The sequence below is a fragment of the Manacus vitellinus genome, unplaced genomic scaffold (assembly GCF_001715985.3).
Source record: "Manacus vitellinus isolate BGI_N305 unplaced genomic scaffold, ASM171598v3 scaffold_1_pilon, whole genome shotgun sequence".
Taxonomy (NCBI): Eukaryota; Metazoa; Chordata; class Aves; order Passeriformes; family Pipridae; genus Manacus; species Manacus vitellinus.
In genome coordinates, this window is record NW_021939396.1 from 19,605,003 (window position 1) to 19,622,633 (window position 17,631).

At 43.2% G+C, this 17,631-nt stretch overlaps 1 protein-coding gene across 2 annotated transcripts in view; it reads left to right on the forward strand.

The window, feature by feature from the left end:
* Positions 1-8,290: 8,290 nt before the first annotated feature.
* Positions 8,291-17,631, forward strand: part of UBR5 (ubiquitin protein ligase E3 component n-recognin 5) — an 85,439-nt gene continuing 76,098 nt past the window's right edge. The window contains exon 1 of one of the 2 annotated variants that reach the window (XM_029959421.1): positions 8,291-8,389. The gene's annotated coding sequence lies outside the window, so the exon portion shown is untranslated. The remainder of the gene's footprint in view (positions 8,390-17,631) is intronic. The other variant, XM_029959422.1, reaches the window with a different exon arrangement.

Below are 17,631 nucleotides of genomic sequence, written 5' to 3' on the forward strand. Positions count from 1 at the left end.
GTGCTCTTTGTGGGCTGAGTCTCATGGCTCTCAGCTGTTCTCTCCCTCACCTTGGGAGACAGATACAAAGCGCAGTGTCTTCTACTCTCAGTGATGTGTTTCAGTGTAGGAGAAGGGGCTCTTAGCCTGCACTGGCACTTCAGCGTGTTTTAAATCATAGCTTATCAGAGCAGCAGAATAAATCCTAGGAAATAAGCCAAATGGATAAATTGCCTGTTGTTATGACTGAAGCCTATCTGAACTCATATACTATAAACTTCTGTACACTCCTCAGGCAAAGACCCATAAATTGTGCATAAAAATGTCCAGCATTTCTAAATGGGACTTCACAAACCAATGCACTTGTGCTCCTCACTTTGTAGTCCCAAAAGTCAGGTGACATCAGAAGACATTTCCCACTCATGCCAGCTCCCCTCCAGCAACGTGCCTGGCAGGCATTCTGCCCAGAGGAGCAGCCAAGGGGTAGGACGGCTTGCCACCTCCTCCCCTGCCAGTGGGAAGGCACCAACAGGGAAAGCTTTAGGCAAATGTAGCTTGTACAAGCTGTATGGGGAACAGGACAAGTGTAAGTAGGTAATCCCACTTACAGAGTGAATAGATCTGTCAAATGCTAACAAGTTTCTACCTGGCTTGTTTAGCTCAGTTTTTCTTTTGCCCAGTGCTCATAACCCAAATTCAGGTGAACTTTGAAGTTCCCTGCAAGTGATAATATACTGATTGCCCTCCTTCAGACTCTAGTGGCATTACAGTTTTCAAGAAAATGTTTCAAAGATGACTTAAGGCTATCTTTTTTCTAACTTCACATTTTGCAAACAGCTAAACTTGACACTTCTGTTAGAAACCAGACAAAGCAGATACACAGTATTAAACATTTAAGCCTAAATAATTAGTGTCAGTTCACAGCAGAAGGCAACATTCACTGCAAGTGAAACTACTTTTATGTTCAGTTAGTAGCAAGTAATTCTGAATTTGCAATCTGCCTGCAGTTTTGTGTTAACTACCTATCTATAGAAATATGCTCACCAACACATATGCAGGCATATACAACTGAGTGTTGCAATTGCTGTTATTCACAATAAAATGTTCGTCCATCAGTTAACTGTGTCCCTTTTCTCTTACACTGCAATGGAAAAAAACCTCCCAGACTATCTATTCGTATTGTTTTTCCTCCATTAGTTTCAATAAAGCTAAATGTTAACTACCAAAGCAGTTCCCAGCACAGTCTCCCTGTGCTCCATCTCCTATTGACCACTATTCCCATTGCAATTTTTTTTTTCTCCCTTTCAGCACTGAGGCTCCATCACCATAAAAATCCTTATTTCATGGGACTTCCAGCTGTTAGAGCTGCCTCTCTTCACACGAAGTCAACATCTACTTTTCTTACATTTAATCACTTCCAGTACTGGTTTTGATGACCCACTGCATTTATGTTCCCAGTTTGGGAATATCCTACAGGGACTTGGAAACACAGCTGAAAAACAGCCATCCTGTTCAGTGTGAATGCCCTTAGTGATTTAAGGAGGAGGGGAAACAAAGAAGAAAAAAGCTCACAAGATTTTTAGCAGAATGGTGCAATCTTCCCTGAAAGCAAAGACCACCATTTAAAAGGAATGGGTGGTGTCTGAAACCTGCCTGCCCACTAATGATGGTAATCCTGACTGCTGAAACGTGGAGGAACTATTTCAGAAGGGGTGGTGAATTTGCAACCTCTGCATACACTCATTTTGAACAGGCCAGATTTCTCCTGAACAGCCACTGTTTATCGCTTCTCAAGTGACACAGCCTCTGGTTTGCTTAAAATGCCAGCTGTAAACGGAGGCTGCTTTGGAGCTCTTTCATGAGCAGCTCAGTTTTCTCTGTGTGCCTGTGCTGTCGTTCAAATCAGCAGTTTGGGCTTGAAACTCATCACCCCCTCACCACCCTCCAGTTCACTTTGTGGAGCAGCCTGAGAGCACACACCCTGGGCTCCTTTGGGGTGAAACCAAAAGGAAACCTGCGCTCCCAAAGTGCAGCATGATCTTTGGGGAAGCTGTGGGTGCTCAGTCCATGAGCACACCCAGAGCTGGCCAACACAACCCCCCTCAAAAGGGGGTTGGCTGGACACTCACCACCAACTGCTCTGCACTACACTGGACTCTTCAGGAAATTTCTTAATTTCAGTATTTTTTTCAAAGGGAATTAAAGCCAAATGCAAGAGCCATCTACTATTTCTTTCTGTATTATAAATAGCCATCCATGACACATGGCTATTTGATGACAGAGGAACAGCAGTTAAAGAGTATGCTGGAAGTACATACACTGAAAGGTAAATCCTGGCCCCACTGGAGACCATGGAATAATTCACTTGCTTTTGACCTGGAAGGTCTCCACTCCTTTCCCTGCCAGAAACAAATTTACTCAGCAATAATTCCAGATGGCAGTACATGAATCAAGGCCATACAAAACTATTGCTGTGAATGCATTTCACCCTCACAATTTATAAAGGCATTTTTTTTTCAAACTGCCACTTTTGAAGGTAAATATGGTTAAGACAAGAGTAACTAACCCAATCAAATGGAACCAACAGGACAATAAAAAATCTTTTTTCGTCCCACTTAATCATCTGGACTCCCTTGACAGCCTGCAGACAGATAAGAAGGAGACAGCAATTCCACAGGGAACCCAGACAACCTGATAGGGACACATGCCCACCTTTTAGGTTGCTAAAGTTCAAACAAATTGTGTCTTTTCTTACCAGGAACCAACAGGAAGCCACTCTGACGCAAAACAGTACAACTCTGCTGTGTGCACAAGAACACCAGCCCAGGTGACACAGAGTCTCAGCCATGCACCCACCGTGTACACTGTGCACACCAGCTCTGCTCACACCTTCTTACAGGGACAGTTGCACAAGGTGGCTGCCCACAGCCTCTCTTCCCAGGACATCTGGCTCCTGCACAGTGCCCGGGATGGCTGGTGAGCTCCTCTTGCCATGCTCAGCTGCATTTGTCAGTGGACAGGTCTGGTATACGCACATAAAAGTGATCATGTAAACTTTGTGGTGGGGACTGGACAAGAAGAGATGTCCTGGATGCCCAGTCAGAAGGAAGAGGTGTTCATAAGTGCCTCTGTGGGAGCTGGAAGAGAAGGACTCAAGTAAGGGGCTGCAACAAAGGTGAGGAGCAAAGTCAAGTGAGGGATGTGACAAAACAAAATCTCAGTCTGCCAGATACCAGTGGATCTACAAACTCCACTAAGTACTCAGCGGACACTTCACCTCAATCCCAGACATACTGTGCCAACTTCCCTAAACAGAAAAAGTAAACCTAACTGTATAGTAAAGAACGGAGAAACAAATCACAGATTCATTGAATGTTTTGTGTTATAAGGGACCTTAAAGATCACAGCAGGCTCCAATCCCCCTGCCATGGGCAGGGACACCTTCCACTATACCAGTTTGCTCAAAGCCCCACCCAACCTGGTCTTGAACACTTCCAGGGATAAAACATCCACAGCTTCTCTGGGTAACCTGCTCCAGTGCCTCACTACCTTCACAGTGAATAATTTCTTCCCTACATCTTATCTAAATCTAACCTCTCTCAGTGTACATCCTATCACTACATGCCTTTGTAAAAAGACCCTCTTCGGCTTTCTTGTAGGCCCAATTTCTTGCAGAATCCTCATTTCTGGCCCAGGATTCCTTCACTGCAGAGCTGAGGTGAGAAAATGCAGAGTAGCTCAGACAAGAGAGAGGAAGGGAGATCAGGCAGCTGAAGTACTGCCTGATTTCAAAAGATGTACTTCAGTCCACGTGTATGCATTTCAGTCATGCAAGTGTATCTGCAGACTGCCTGTCAAAGTGTGTCAAAGCTCACCATAATCATTCTGAATATCTGAGTCTCTTTCTGGTACTGCAGCTAAGGGAAAGACTGCAGCAGAATGAGGGACCTGCATTGCTTCAGTTTGTGGCACAAGGTGCTGGAAACCTTGCAATGTACTTTGCTGCTCATTGTAGTTCTTCTCAGCCTTGGGAACAATCTAGAAGCTATAGTTTTCTGCACAGCATTCTTGCTGACATTTCCAGAAATGTTGGCCTCATTTCTTCCACAGCAAAATACCATCTTATGCTGCCAGCCTGATGTCATGTCTGTTGACATCTGGAATTAACAGCCTGGAAAGTGCATACTGGAGCTCTCCTTCACTGCCTGAAGCCTTTACTTCTGCTCAGGGCCTCCTCCCTGACTTCTCCACGCCCCACCAGCCGCAGGCATGGCTGCTGTGGTACAACTGCTGGCATCTGCTCACACTGTTTACAGAGCAAAGTCCCTTGCAGTCCTCTTACCCCAATCCTTCCATCTCCAGTAGGTCTCCTCCCTCCAGGACTAACAAATTCCCATGCAATCCACCAGGCCTGCAGCTGCCAAGTGGATTTAGGGAGCAGTCAGGAGCAAATCTGTCCCGGTGTCCCAGTGCATATTATTCACAAGCTGTTTCTGATGGGAAAGTTCTTGATCTACTGGAAATGGACACTTGTGGAGCAGGAGGCTGGATGAGATGATCCCCAGAGGTCTCTGCTAATCCATGCACTTCTACCAGTCTGAAAACTTCAGGAAATGCTGACTCTCATAAAAACTCAATTTCAGACATGACAGCAGTGATCCCACAGAAGTTATTTTGTGTGGTATTTCCAAGCTGGCAAAAACTCCCGCACAGACAAGTATATCAGCAGGGAACTTGCTCTGCTGGTTGGGTGTTGGTGTATTTATAGCTGCACCTTCACAAGGAAGGTGCTGCTTTACCAGTAGACCTGAGAATAGCACCATCTATACACCGAAGAACTGTGCAATGCAGGGAGTGAAATTACTTAGGCCAAGACAAACAACGTTGTCTTAAAGATACATTTTGTAAAGAAAGAAAATCTAGTTTGGTTCTTGAGGGGATTTTCATGACTTGGCAAATATGAATTTTTAAATACCATTACAGTATCAGATGCTGTCATCCAAGAGATTGGGACAATTCAGAGGACTTAGAAAAAGTCTTTTATTTTGAAGTTCCTAAAAAACACAGGATGTAAGAAGGAGCAGTTCTGCTATCAGAAAGCAATTCTATTTGGAGCTGTTTCAGATAATTAAAGGACCATCAAGCTGTTACCTGCCAAATTATCTTCCAAGAACTGCAGCAGTAGACAAGGCAGGCGTTCAATGAGCTGCCACTTCCTGGTATTCCAAAAGTCAAGCAGCAAGATGCAGTCTCACATCCCTGTTAGGGAAGTATGGGCGCTTCTGATGGTGTGCTAGAACTTCTTCCATGTTCCAAAGTCCTGTTAGACTAACAACATCATCATCAGCTGAGCACTTGGGTTTGTGTCCTCTCACCTATGCTTAGGGTTAGTTGCCATTTTAGACAGCAATACAAACTCTGAGTGTGAATAAAAGCTGACATTTGCACTACTCAAGTTTATTCTGGCTCTGAACCCAAGTTCCAGTGGAATCCATTTTAAATTTTTTTTTTCATTTTTGCTCATGCTGAGTGTTTGCATTGGCAAAGCCACAAGCAATGGCTAAAACTGGGATTCAGACATAATGTAAATAAAGCTACAGAAAAGGACTACCTGGCAATGCCAGCAGCAGACTGCTGAGGTGTAACAGATGTGTGCCCTCTTTGGGCCTTCCCAGCTCCCTTCCTGTATCTAAGAGGTTTCCATAACCCATTAAGTTTTAAAGCTTGTGTATTAATGTTGGAAGGAAGTGAGTAATGAAAATCTCTTCTTTATGCCCAGTTCCTAAGAGAATTCCAATGCACAAATTACAGCATTTGGAAATGTAAATGCTTTGGAGAACTAGATCTTGGACACAAAACCAAACATAAATACCTGGAACTTCCCAAACCTTACAAAAAATTCTTGACAACATTTTCAAGGGCTCTGCAGGAATTCATGTGACCCGTCTTCCTACTATTCAATGGAAAAGAAGAATGACTGTCAAAGGAAAATCCTCTATTTTTTGTCTGGGAAAAAAAAATTGAACTGAGAAGCAAGACTTTTCAGGTGGTTATCAAAACATTCAAGTGATTCTGATAAAATGACTGAGGTCAAGACAACTTAGAAGACTCTCACTACAATAAACACCATGTTTTCAGGGGAAGCATAAAGACTGATGCTGAGAACAAAAAAAGGAGAAGGGAAAAGCAGAGCAAAGCTAACAAACTTTGGTACAACCAGACTCAGAACTAAGTAATCCAGAAACTCTCTGTCCTATCAGGAAAAAAAAAAAGATATTCATGGACCTACTAGTTTTTAAAAGCACAGCTACTGCACTGTTGCACTACCAAACAGAATGAGTCCCATTTCATGCCTTGTGTATTTCCAGAAACCTGTTAGGATTTTCGTCCCAGGATAAGCTAAATTACTTATTTGTATTCCTGAAGCCATTTCAATATCCCTGTCACTTGAGAACAGAACAAACAGGGAAACTTCATCCGAGAACAAGAAATCTGGAACGCACCAATTGAATATTTCTTTTCTTACTACATTTCCTCATGTTAATGATAGTCGGGTTGGAAAAAAAACCCGCAGAAACTCCCCAAATCTCTGGGCAGCAAGCAGCTGCATCAGCTGATTCTTGGATTAGCTCCTTTCGGCTGTACTGGAAAAAGATCTTAGGAGAAGGGGGAATGGAAGATGGGGAGTTGCAAAGGTCCTTACGATCTGAAAGTGGAGGAACAAACTGAGATTTTCAGGGTGCATGATTATGCAGCATCAGAAATTAATTCTAACTCACTGAACTAGGTTCTAGAGGTTTTTTGGTACCGTTATCATGTGATTGCCAGCATTCCTCACATGCTAAAAAATTCCAAGCCAGTTTTCCAAATTTCTGATTTCCTGAAAACAGGCAAGAGCAGGCTGCAAAAGCAGCAAATTCCGGGGTGGGGGGTGGAAGAAACCATCAAAATCAGGGCTTGGTACAATCTCTGCTAAGGTGTTCAGTTTCTATAGAAACAAATGGCTGTTTTATTGACTTTGCCACTCAACCTTCGGCACATTGAGATGTTAATTTGTTAAAAGCAGCTCCATCGGCAAGGTGTGATCTTTTGGAACAGTTCAGTTAAATCCTGTCCCGAGGGAGGTGCGCAGGACTGCGGCATTGAGAGCTCCACGGGGGCAGATACCTTTTTATTTTGATATACTACCAACCTAGTGGTTAACCTAGAGAAGAGATGACCGAGAGGGGATCCCATCAATACATATAAAGATCTCACAGGCAGGTGCCAAGAGGATGGTGCCAGACTCTTTTCAGCGGAGCCCAACGATAAGACGAGGGGTAATGGCCATAAACTAAAACCCATGTCCCACCTCAACATGAGGAAGAACTTCCTTACGTTGAGGGTGGCAGCACACTGGAACAGGCTGCCTAGGGAGGTTGTGAAGTCTCCCTCTCTGGGGACATTCCAAAGCCCCCGGGACGCATTCCTGTGTCACCTGCTCTGGGTGACCCTGCCCTGGCAGGGGGGTTGGACTGGATGATCTCCAGAAGTCCCTTCCAACTCCGGCTATTCTGTGAACCTCCCTAAAGGAAGGTGAATAATGCCGGCTGCGCAAGGAGGACTGACTATAAACAAAAGTAGAAAGGAAAGGACAGGGCCAGTCCCCGCGTGCAGGTACCGACGGGCGGTAGGTTTGGAGCAGCTACGGGTAGCGGGGTAAAACCCTGTTCCCCCCCACGGTACCCCCGGGGGCCAGCACAGCCTCACAGCACAACCCGTGCCCCGCTTCCTTCCTTCCTTCCCGGCGCCCCTCCCGCTCGGCGCCTCAGGGGAGCGGCGCGCGACGTCCGCGGGACCCGCTCGGCGCGGGGGGGAGGGGGAGGCACGTGGTGCTTTACGTCCCTCAGCGCGCATGACGTCATCCCACCGCGCCCGCCGCGAGGCCCCCGCGCCGCAGCCAATCGGCGACGCGCTTAGTAGCGGGGGGGGGGGAGCAGCGCGGCGCAGTGCAGCGCGGCGGGCTCGCACGCGGCCGCCGCCGCGCGCCGGCCAGGCCCCGCCTTCTGCCCGGCGCGGCGAAGGGGGCGGGGGGCGGGGGGGGAAGGCCCGCTGGAGCCAAGATGGCGGCGCGTGCGTGAGCGCGGCCGGGCACCAGCTCCGAGCGCGCGCGTTGCGGCCGTTCCGCCCCGACCCGCGCCTTGCAGCGCCGCGGCGCCGAGAGCCCGCGACCCCGCCGGGGCGGCGCGAACCACCCCGGCGGGAGGGACGGAGCCAAGCGCCCCCTCCCCCCGCCGCCCCCATTGTGTTGCCCGGCCCCCGCCCGCCCGCCTCCCGCCGCCGTCGCCGGGGAGGGCACCGGCGCGGAACATGACCTCGATCCACTTCGTGGTGCACCGCTGCGGGGCAACCGGGACCAGCTCAACGACCGGTGGGGGCGGCGGGCGGAGGGGGAGGGAGGGGCCCCCCGGGGGTGTTGGGGGGGGCCCGGGGCGGCGGGGGCAGCGCGGCCGGCCGGCCCCCCCACCGGGTCCCGCCGTCCCGCCCGCCCCGAGCGGCCTCTCCGGCGGCGGCTTCGCCCCCCGCGGGGCTGAGGGGCCGCGACCTTCGCCGCGGCCCGACGAGGGCTCCGGCCGGCCTGGGGGAATCCGGATCCTGGCCCGGCAGGGGGGTTCCTGGGGATCCGTGGCCGAGGAAGTAGGTTCCCGGGGATCCCTGGCGGAGGAGCGAGAACGTGTCCATGTTAATCGGGGATGGAGCGAGGCAGACAATGCGGGCGGGGGATCGCGGTGTGTGAGGGAGTGACGGGAGCGGGATAAAGGCGGCAGCGCTGTCACACACACCGCGGTGTGCGCTGCCTGCCCCGCTCGCGGGCCGGGACTGGGCACAAAAGCAGGCCCGGTCTCCACATCAGCAGTGCTGTGCGGCTTTAGCTGAGGTGGGAATGACCGCTGCCTGCCTGAAAACATCGCAGCCAACTTTATGTACCACTGGGGGAGAGAAATTGCAGGCTGGGGAGAAACTGGAGTGCTTGGGAGAAAATGAATCTATGAACCAAATTTTCTTCACTGCTTGACATGTATTTTTGACAGCTCTGTGTGGCTGTCAAATATTTCTTCCATAGCACCTGCTAATGGTACGTGTAGTAGCTTGTAAATTTTACTTGTGTTCTTTTATACAGGGATTCTTAAAAAATCTGAAGCTTAATTTTTAATTCTTTCAAATTTATGTGTGAGTAAATCGATATTTTTAATCGTTGCTGGATAGAAACCTAAATTTTTTACACTACATATAAATGTTATTTAATGTACGTAGACATTATTTAAATATTTATAAGCCTTAAAAAGTATGGGCTTTTGGTTATACTGTTCTGGTTTTGATCCTACCAGGTTTCAGAGTAGGCCAGAGTCCAGCTCACTTCACAGTTGTTTGTAGTTAGGTCACTTCTCCTAGACCAGTCTTTGCTGAGCTGCCTCTTGAAACAGATGAGGTTTGAGAGTGTATAGTGAGGAAAATAGGTCGTTTTAAAACCAAAATTTTGGCCTAGCTACCTCATCCATGCCCTTAGAGGAGGAAAAGAAACTTATAAAGATAAAATAGGTCCAAAACCTGAAGTGTTTTAGTGTGGAGTGTATTTTTTTCCTCTTAACCTGATAATATATTTTACAGAATTCTGTTTCCTTGGCGGCCTCTGCATTCCTAGGGGATTGATTGGCTTTGTCTACAGTACTACATTCAAATTTGACATACACCATCTTCCTTTAGTGACAAACTGAGAGGTGATGCTGTACTAGGAGATCTTTTACTGGTTGCACTGTTTTGATTTGGAGTAAGATGTAGGACTTTGAACTTGAAAAGACTCCAGTGGATTTTCTTTTTTTTTTTTTTAATGTTGATAGACCCTTAGAAAATATTTAACATGTAATTATCACACTTTGCTCAGAGTGAGAGAGCTCATCTGTTTTTTCTTTAATGTCACCTGTTCTTTTGACTTATTGATGTAAAATATGATGCCCTTTCAGTCTTCCTAATGCTTCCTCGTTTTTTTTTTAATTTCTTTTTTTCCCCTTCTTACCACAGCAGCACTTCTTAAGACTACTATTTGATAGAGGAAGCTTCCTAATGTGTGGTAATTAATATGTGGAGAAAGCTGCAGAAGTGCTGTTAAGTAGTGACTTATTCTGAAAAATCAAGCAGCTCCTTGATCTGATCTGCAAGTTAGAAATTTCCACTTCATAAATGTAATTTTACTAAAAATGCAGTAGCTGTGTATCAGAACTTGTAATGCAGTGAAATCAGAATGATTCATAAGTAGGGTTGAGGCACACACATATGTGCTGGAAATGCCAGTTCAATTTTATCAGTAGCGTTGCTGCTTATTACTATTCTGTCAATGTAGATTAGGCTCCAGATAGCTTAATAAATTCTTGTATACATACTCACAGATGTTAGGATCTTGAAATGTCTCATGTCTCTAGGATCTTTCTTTCCTCTCTTTTTTGAGTCTCTGCTGCAGACAGTGGTCAGTAGCCCCTGACAGTGGTCAGTTAGGGTTTTTTTTTCCTGTCTGTATTCTGAATGATAATTGTTTCTCAAAATCTGATTTTGGGATCATAATTCTGCATTATATGCTTTCATCTCTAGTGTACGTAAAACATCAATTAGATTGCTTTCAGTAATGGATCTGTGTTCTGTATCTAAAGAATAATCGCATCTTAAAGCACAAGGCATTTATTGGTGCAGTCCCTGTGTGTTCAGGATACAGGACACTTTGGAATTTTTATAATCAAGTATTTGATACATTATGTTTAACATTATCAGTGTAGATGTGTGAAGAGAGTTAAGTGTGTTCGGAAAGCGTCCTCTCCTGAAGTATTGCTCTGCTCTTAAGTAGTCTCCAAGTAGTTTTTTCCAGTGTGGTTTGGTGCAGTTTCTCTCATTCTATTCTACAGCTTTTATTCGGTTTTCTGTTTAATTTGCTATCCCTCCTATTCATGCAGCAACTCAGAGAATGGTAAAACACTTCAAAGAAAAAAAGAAAAAGGAACTGTAGAACCACAAATAATTGGAGGACTCCTGAACATGCCTACTCATCATCTGAAAGTACTTCTTAACTAGTGTTTTTACAAATGCTGGTTAATATTGTACCTCGATGGTAGTTATTAGTCCTCTCTCAAATAAGCTGAAGCTGTGTAGGCTTCTTCACTCAGATGTCAGGGAGCTGGTGACACTGAAGAGAGTTCACAGAGGACAAGGTCATACTTAATTTTGCAGTTGTGTTAGGATTCATTTTTTGAAATGAATAGTAGGCTAAGCTTTTGTTTATGATGAACTGAAGTAATTAAGCTTTTTCTGGTAAGTTTATTTAGGAAGATAGGTAACTTGGAATTTTTCCCCCGAGCAATTTGTTCTCTGTAAACTGAATATGAAAAGTTTAGTGGGAGAAAAATTGGGTATGGCCTGCAGTTTGAAAAACAACTCCATAGAGTATTTGCTATGTAAATAATTAATGGCTTTAATATTTGAGAAAGATGTCCAGCTTCTGTTGCATTGGGTGTCAAGTATATTTTGTGGATAATCCACCTCTTTTAGGACAGGAGACTTTGTGCTTTGTTAAGGAAGTTTGGTGCAATTTCGTAAATAAGTTAATCTCAGTAAATTCTTCTTAGTATATTTCTTAATTTTACATTTATTAGGAAGTGGGTGTAACCATGACAAATAGCCTTTTCTTGGCTATTAGGAAACCTCAGAGTAGCAGTTTAACTTGCTACTCTGTAGGAGAAGGGGAGTCTTTCACCTTGCATAAACAGCTCTCCATACATCAACTAACCTTCAGGGACAAGGTTCATCTCAAAGCTTTGACTTTGTCTTTACCTTGTACTAAGAAAATTCTTGTCAGCTAAGCCATTTAAGTCCTAATGTAGAGTAAGATATAATTTTTGAAGTGGTCATTGACACAATGTTAATGTGCTTTTTTCTCTCCTCTTAAAGATGAGGTGTAATGAATTTGGTTAAATAGAGGGTATTCTGAGTTTAAAATAAGTGTGAAGAAGTGCCATGTAGTAGGTTTTCTGGCAGTAAGGTCTTTGAAACCATTAGTGCAGCCAAGAAAAGTTCATTTGAAGCTTCACTGAGTCTGTTATGCACAGTCATCTTTGGGGGGAGAAAGGGGGATCTGGCTCTTACGTGACTTTGTTTTCCCTTACTAATATATTCAATGCCTTTCTCTGTTATTTGAATATTACTTACTTTAGGCCTGTGCCTGAACTGAAAAATGTAGTGTACTTTGCATTGCCTGTGTTGTTTGCATTCTCTGATAATCTGTTTCTGTGGAAAAAAGTCCTTTGCAAGAGCATACCTTTTTAGTCTGTACATCATTTCAGGGTACTGTGAGTGATCAGTGGATATGTGGCTGCTACTCTGGCAGACACCCCCTCTTGCATTTACTGATGAGCAAATCTGTTAAAAATCTCAAGCAGATGTTGCTGGCAGGAGCTGGTGGAGGGTGTGGTGTGGCTGTGCAGGGAGCCAGCAGGGATGTGGAGCTGATGTCTCGGCTGTGCACAGAGAGGGAGAGAGAGCTCCTGATAATGAAAGTGTTTGTTTAGCCTTGAACTCCCTCTTGTACATCTACAGGTGTGCTGGGAGAGTACCTGTGCTCTTGGGGAGAGGAAGGCAACCCCAGCATGAACTTCTCTGCTGTTTCTCATGTGTGATCTGCATTGCTACCCAAAGCTGGGGGAAAAAAGGGATTGACTGATGTGTTCCTAAATGGAAAATCTGCAAGTTTTGTGCAGATAATACAGTACTCCTTTTAGCTCAAGTGATTTATTTTGGTATGCTTTAAACTGTTTCCTAATCTACTTTAGCATAAGTGCAGGTAGCCTGCCACAAACAGGAATAGATGGTTTAATTAATGGGAAAACATAACTGATGTAGTACTTGAATTCCCTAAGTTACAGCTGCTTGATGAAAATTTACTAATGGGAGAAGAGAAGCATTGACTTTGGTTTTAAGATTAATTTCTTTAAAGCATAACCAAATTTAAATTGACTTCTTTCAGAAGAGAGTGAGGGATAGGGTATGACTGTCATGGCATTATTATTATCGTCATCAGACTCTAAGCTGGAAAAACATTTTTACAAAAACTGTTCTGGCTGCATCAAAAGGTTTGCACCACCACTGTGGTTATACAGAGTGTTATAGGATTCATACATGCAGCAGCAGCGCATTAAGATTTGATTTTACTTTACTATTGTTATTTATGAACAATAATTTGGGAAATTATGTGTAAATCAGAATTTACACATAAGCATCATTTCATGTCTGGTTGAATATGAAAGGTTACTTATACGCAGGGCAATATTCTAGGCCTTTTTGGACTTTGCTCTGCCAAGGTCCTCTTCTGGTTACAATTGTTTGTCATGCCCCACATGCTGCTTTTTAGAGAGTATATATGTAATAGTCTGTGAATGTTCTTGCTGAAACTTTCCTGAGATGTTGTAATTCAAAGCAATTGCTCCCTTCTGAAGGCGGAGGTTTATTTTCCCCATCTCTTCCCTTGCACTAATTGTAAGTGTCTGATCCCGCAGGAAACTGACTGAATTTGCTGAAATGATATAAAGATAGCCCTGCTTTATCTCTGGTTGGGTGAGCATCAGAAGAGATGCATAAGAAAGGGGAGATTTTAAAAGGTGCTGCAAGAGGGAGAGTTGGGAATGAAGAACAGGGAAGAGGAAGCACGGTTGAGTTCCTTCCATTTTGAAAGCAGCAAGTTTATTTTGGCTACTGTAATGTGAAACTGTACTGTGAATGTGATCTGGGCTGAGAGTAGTTGTGATCTGTCACAAGGAATTTAGTAAAATAGTAATTGGGGCACAAATGTTGCTTCTTTTTGTGTTCTCAAGTCATATGTGAGGTTTGAGCATATCTGTTGTTAGACCAATGATAAAGTAAGATTAATGGACTAAGATATCAATAGCCATGTTTTAAGGTTGGCACTGAAAGTCAGAGCTGTCAGAAAACAACTTTTTAAATTCTAACAACAGTAAGGTAACAGTCAAAAACAGTTATGTGCTATATATTTGTAAAAGCTAAAAACTATAAACAATAACATACATTTGAGGTAGTTTTTTGTATAGTATTATTTATTAAATTTTCTAATTGCCATGTAGAATGTTTGTAAAAAACATCCTTCTTGAACTGTCTAAAGTACATAACTATTCAATATACAATTATATCTACATGAAAAATGACAGTTGAAGAAAAACAACCAAGGATGTACCTAAGCTTGGCAAACTCTGCAGTGTGTTGTACCTGCTTTTTCACAGTTATGGCACAGTTAATCACTGGTGACTTAAATTGATGGTAGTAGGCATCTGAAAGTTACATAAAGAAGAGAAGGGGGTTCGAGGTATTTTATTATAGTGATTACACTAGCAGCAATCTAGGTAGTTAAATTTGCAAGATGCTTCTTGTAAAAGCTGCTGTTTTTTCTCTGCATCAACTCAACAGCCACTTACGCAGGAAAAAACATAAACAAAAACTACTTGTGCTTTTACATTTTTTTTTAAGCTTGGATTCACTGAAGTCCACTAAGAATTCGTCTCTTAAAACCAACTTCACATAGAAGATTGCAGTGGTTGGTGTCTGTATACGCCCCAGAGAGAACATGAAGGCAAGGCCTGGTTGTAGTGGCAAGAGGATTGTAAATCAAGAGGAATCATTTGGAGAAAAAAATACTGAAATAAATGTGCAAATGTAATTTTCAGGGTGCACGTGTATTTTTTCCGAAACTGTAAGCCTGACAGTTTAAATGAGGATGAGCACAGCATTAGTTATTCCACTACAGGAATAATTATCCAGACTTCAGATCTTATTTTCTCTTTCTGGCATAGAATGATTTTGACAATAAACTCTGTACTCTATTTCTTAAAGTCTTTCTGTCCTTAAAACAAGCAGTCAACCAACCTTGCTTCCTTTTCTCTTACCCTTCCCCTCCAAGGAAAATTAGCATTTTGTTTCAATTTAAAGAGTTTTTTGTTTTATTTGGGAGAGAACATGTACTCAGTGATACAAAGGTATGAAGTTTGACAATTCTAAACAGTTGAAAGACATTGTAAAACTGAGTAGAAGGTGTAAGGTGGGAGCACTGCTCCTCTGCTGATTTGGTTCTGCTTGAGGAGCAACGTGACTGTAGAATTTGCAGTCTTTTAAAATTTTGTCTTCATCTCCCGAGTCTCACTGCTACAGCCAGCATTAACTGTGTTGGAACTTCTCACTGTCACTGTTTTATTGCCAGCCATGAGATCTGCCGGTTTAGTTTGAGACAGCAGTAGTGTAACTCAACAGATGAAGGTACCAAGGCTGCTGGAGACTTCAGTAATCTAAGGAAATTTGTCTTCAGCAAAACAAAAACTCCAAAAAACAACCCACATTCAGGAGGGTGTGTTTTTTTGTTTGTCAAAGGGATCAGCTGGAAATATCTCTAGTAATTGAGGGTGATTATACCCATGCAACTGTAGTTTGCCTGTTCCCTAGAAGATAGCCCAGAAAGAAACTCTGTGCTCTGTACCAGGTCTTGGTGGTGTTACTTTGTGCAGCTATGTTTGCCCTCATCTCTAGTTAAGATGGATGCTAATTTTGTTGTATTTTCTATGCACTGTAGATGTCATAGTTGATTAGTTTAAGACAAGCCTGTGTTAAAACAGCATTTTAAAAATTTGCTTACAATCTTACATTATACTTCATAATCTATTGTCCATTAGGTTTCCCTAAACTCACCTTTTTCACCTTTGGAGTAGGTTATCTCTATATATGTAGATAGTTCTGATACAGTGAGATGTTTTTTGATTGGGATCTCTGGATTATACTAAAAATTCTAATTTCACTATGTAGTTTTCAATGTGGAATCTGAGTTGACTTAACATAGACAAATGTTTGTGCTGCAGGGTCTTTACCAAAAGCTTGACTGGAAAATGAATACTTGCACATGTGAATGAAGTTGAATGTAGGCCTTACTCTGTTGTCATTTGAAGCCATTGGAATCTGTCACTTCCTTCAATAAGTGTGGCATAATTTTAATCTCTTGTTCATTTTGCAAAATTAATTTTCTTGAATGTGTCTCTCAGTGTTTATTCTGTCATTTATGGTATGAAATTTTGCTGTACTCTATGCAGCCTGAAAATGATCAGGGCTGCATTTTTTTCTCTTTCTAGTAAATATCAAGAGATGTTATTCTAAAGAGGATTTATGGCTTTTAATCTATTGTATATTTTTTAATATAAATGAGTTATTGTTGTCTGACCTTTAATGAAGACCTCTTAGGTTGTCGGAACTCTCTTTCCTTTGTCTTTGACCACTCTTAATACATTAGTAACAGCAGTTTTTCTTTTCTCATTTTCTATATTTTTTTTTTAGTAAGGCATTGTATACACAATTCGCTGACTTTGACAAAATGCATCTGTCTCTAGAGCAGTAATTTAAAGGTACTTAATAAAGTGTTCCAGTGATAGGGATCATCCCATATTCCTGTCATTGTGGGGCAGATTGGGTAGGCAGAAGGTAATCTGGCAATTATTGCCCTGCTCCTCATGGGGAGGCTGGGGAATAACAGGCCGTTTGCTGGAATGGCCGAAGCTTTGTTTCTTTCTCTCATGGTGCAGAATCTGTATCTGGCAAGGTTGTTACCTGAAATATGATGGCCGTAGGCAAAATGTGAAGTAGGAGGTACTAAAGCTGCTGCTTCACGAGGTCTTGTAGAGGAACCAAACACTGGTTAATCTGAGGGGAAGCACCTGGAGTTTCGTGGCTGGGGTACGGACAGATGGGAAAGAGAATCTCTTTTCAGCAGTGCACAAAAGTGTTGTGATGAGCTGTGCACCTCAGAAGCTGGGCTTGCTTTCGAGTTATTTTGCCTGTACTGTGCATCTGACAAAGTGATTTGGCCGCTTGTTTTTCTGGCGTGGTGCTTGCTCTCTACTCCTTATGCCAGGCCTCATTCCATTCCTGTCTAAATCAAAGATATAGTGTCTTGAGAGGAGCGTTTTGAAGATGTGTGTTTAGTGGAAGACAGTGTGAGGAGGGGAGTCCGTGGTATTTAAAAGGCAGTTTTTAACAAGTTTGAAAAAGTGACATGCAGATGACACTGTGATGTCAGAGTTTTTGTTGAATACTTCAAGGCTTGGAATTGGAGGAGTTGGCAAGTAAAGGACTGGACATGCTAAATGATCTTTCCCTGTTGCTAAAACTAATTCAGCATGAGAATAAGCTCATTGGACTTCATTGCAAAGCAATTAGAATTCAGTTCTTGTTTGTGCTTTGTTTTTAATAAAATCACTTGTACAAAATATACAGTTGCTTTTCTCTAGCCATGACACAAAGTATTTAATAATGTGACAGTTCTTACTTTTAAAAATATTTTTATAGCATCTGAATGCTCAAATCAAAGGCCATTTTCCAACTTTGCATGAAGTGGTCGTGGCTTCCAAAAGCTTAGAGCAAAGGAAAATGGTGGAGAGATTATGGTGTAGGTTCTTGCAGTAGCCTCAGCTGGGACCAGAACCTGTCTCCAGGTTTTAAGCTGGTATGCTGGTAGATTCACAGCCTCCCTCGTGGCTCATAATTAACTCCTGAAGGAGCATTAACAATCTTTTCATGATGGGACACAAAAAG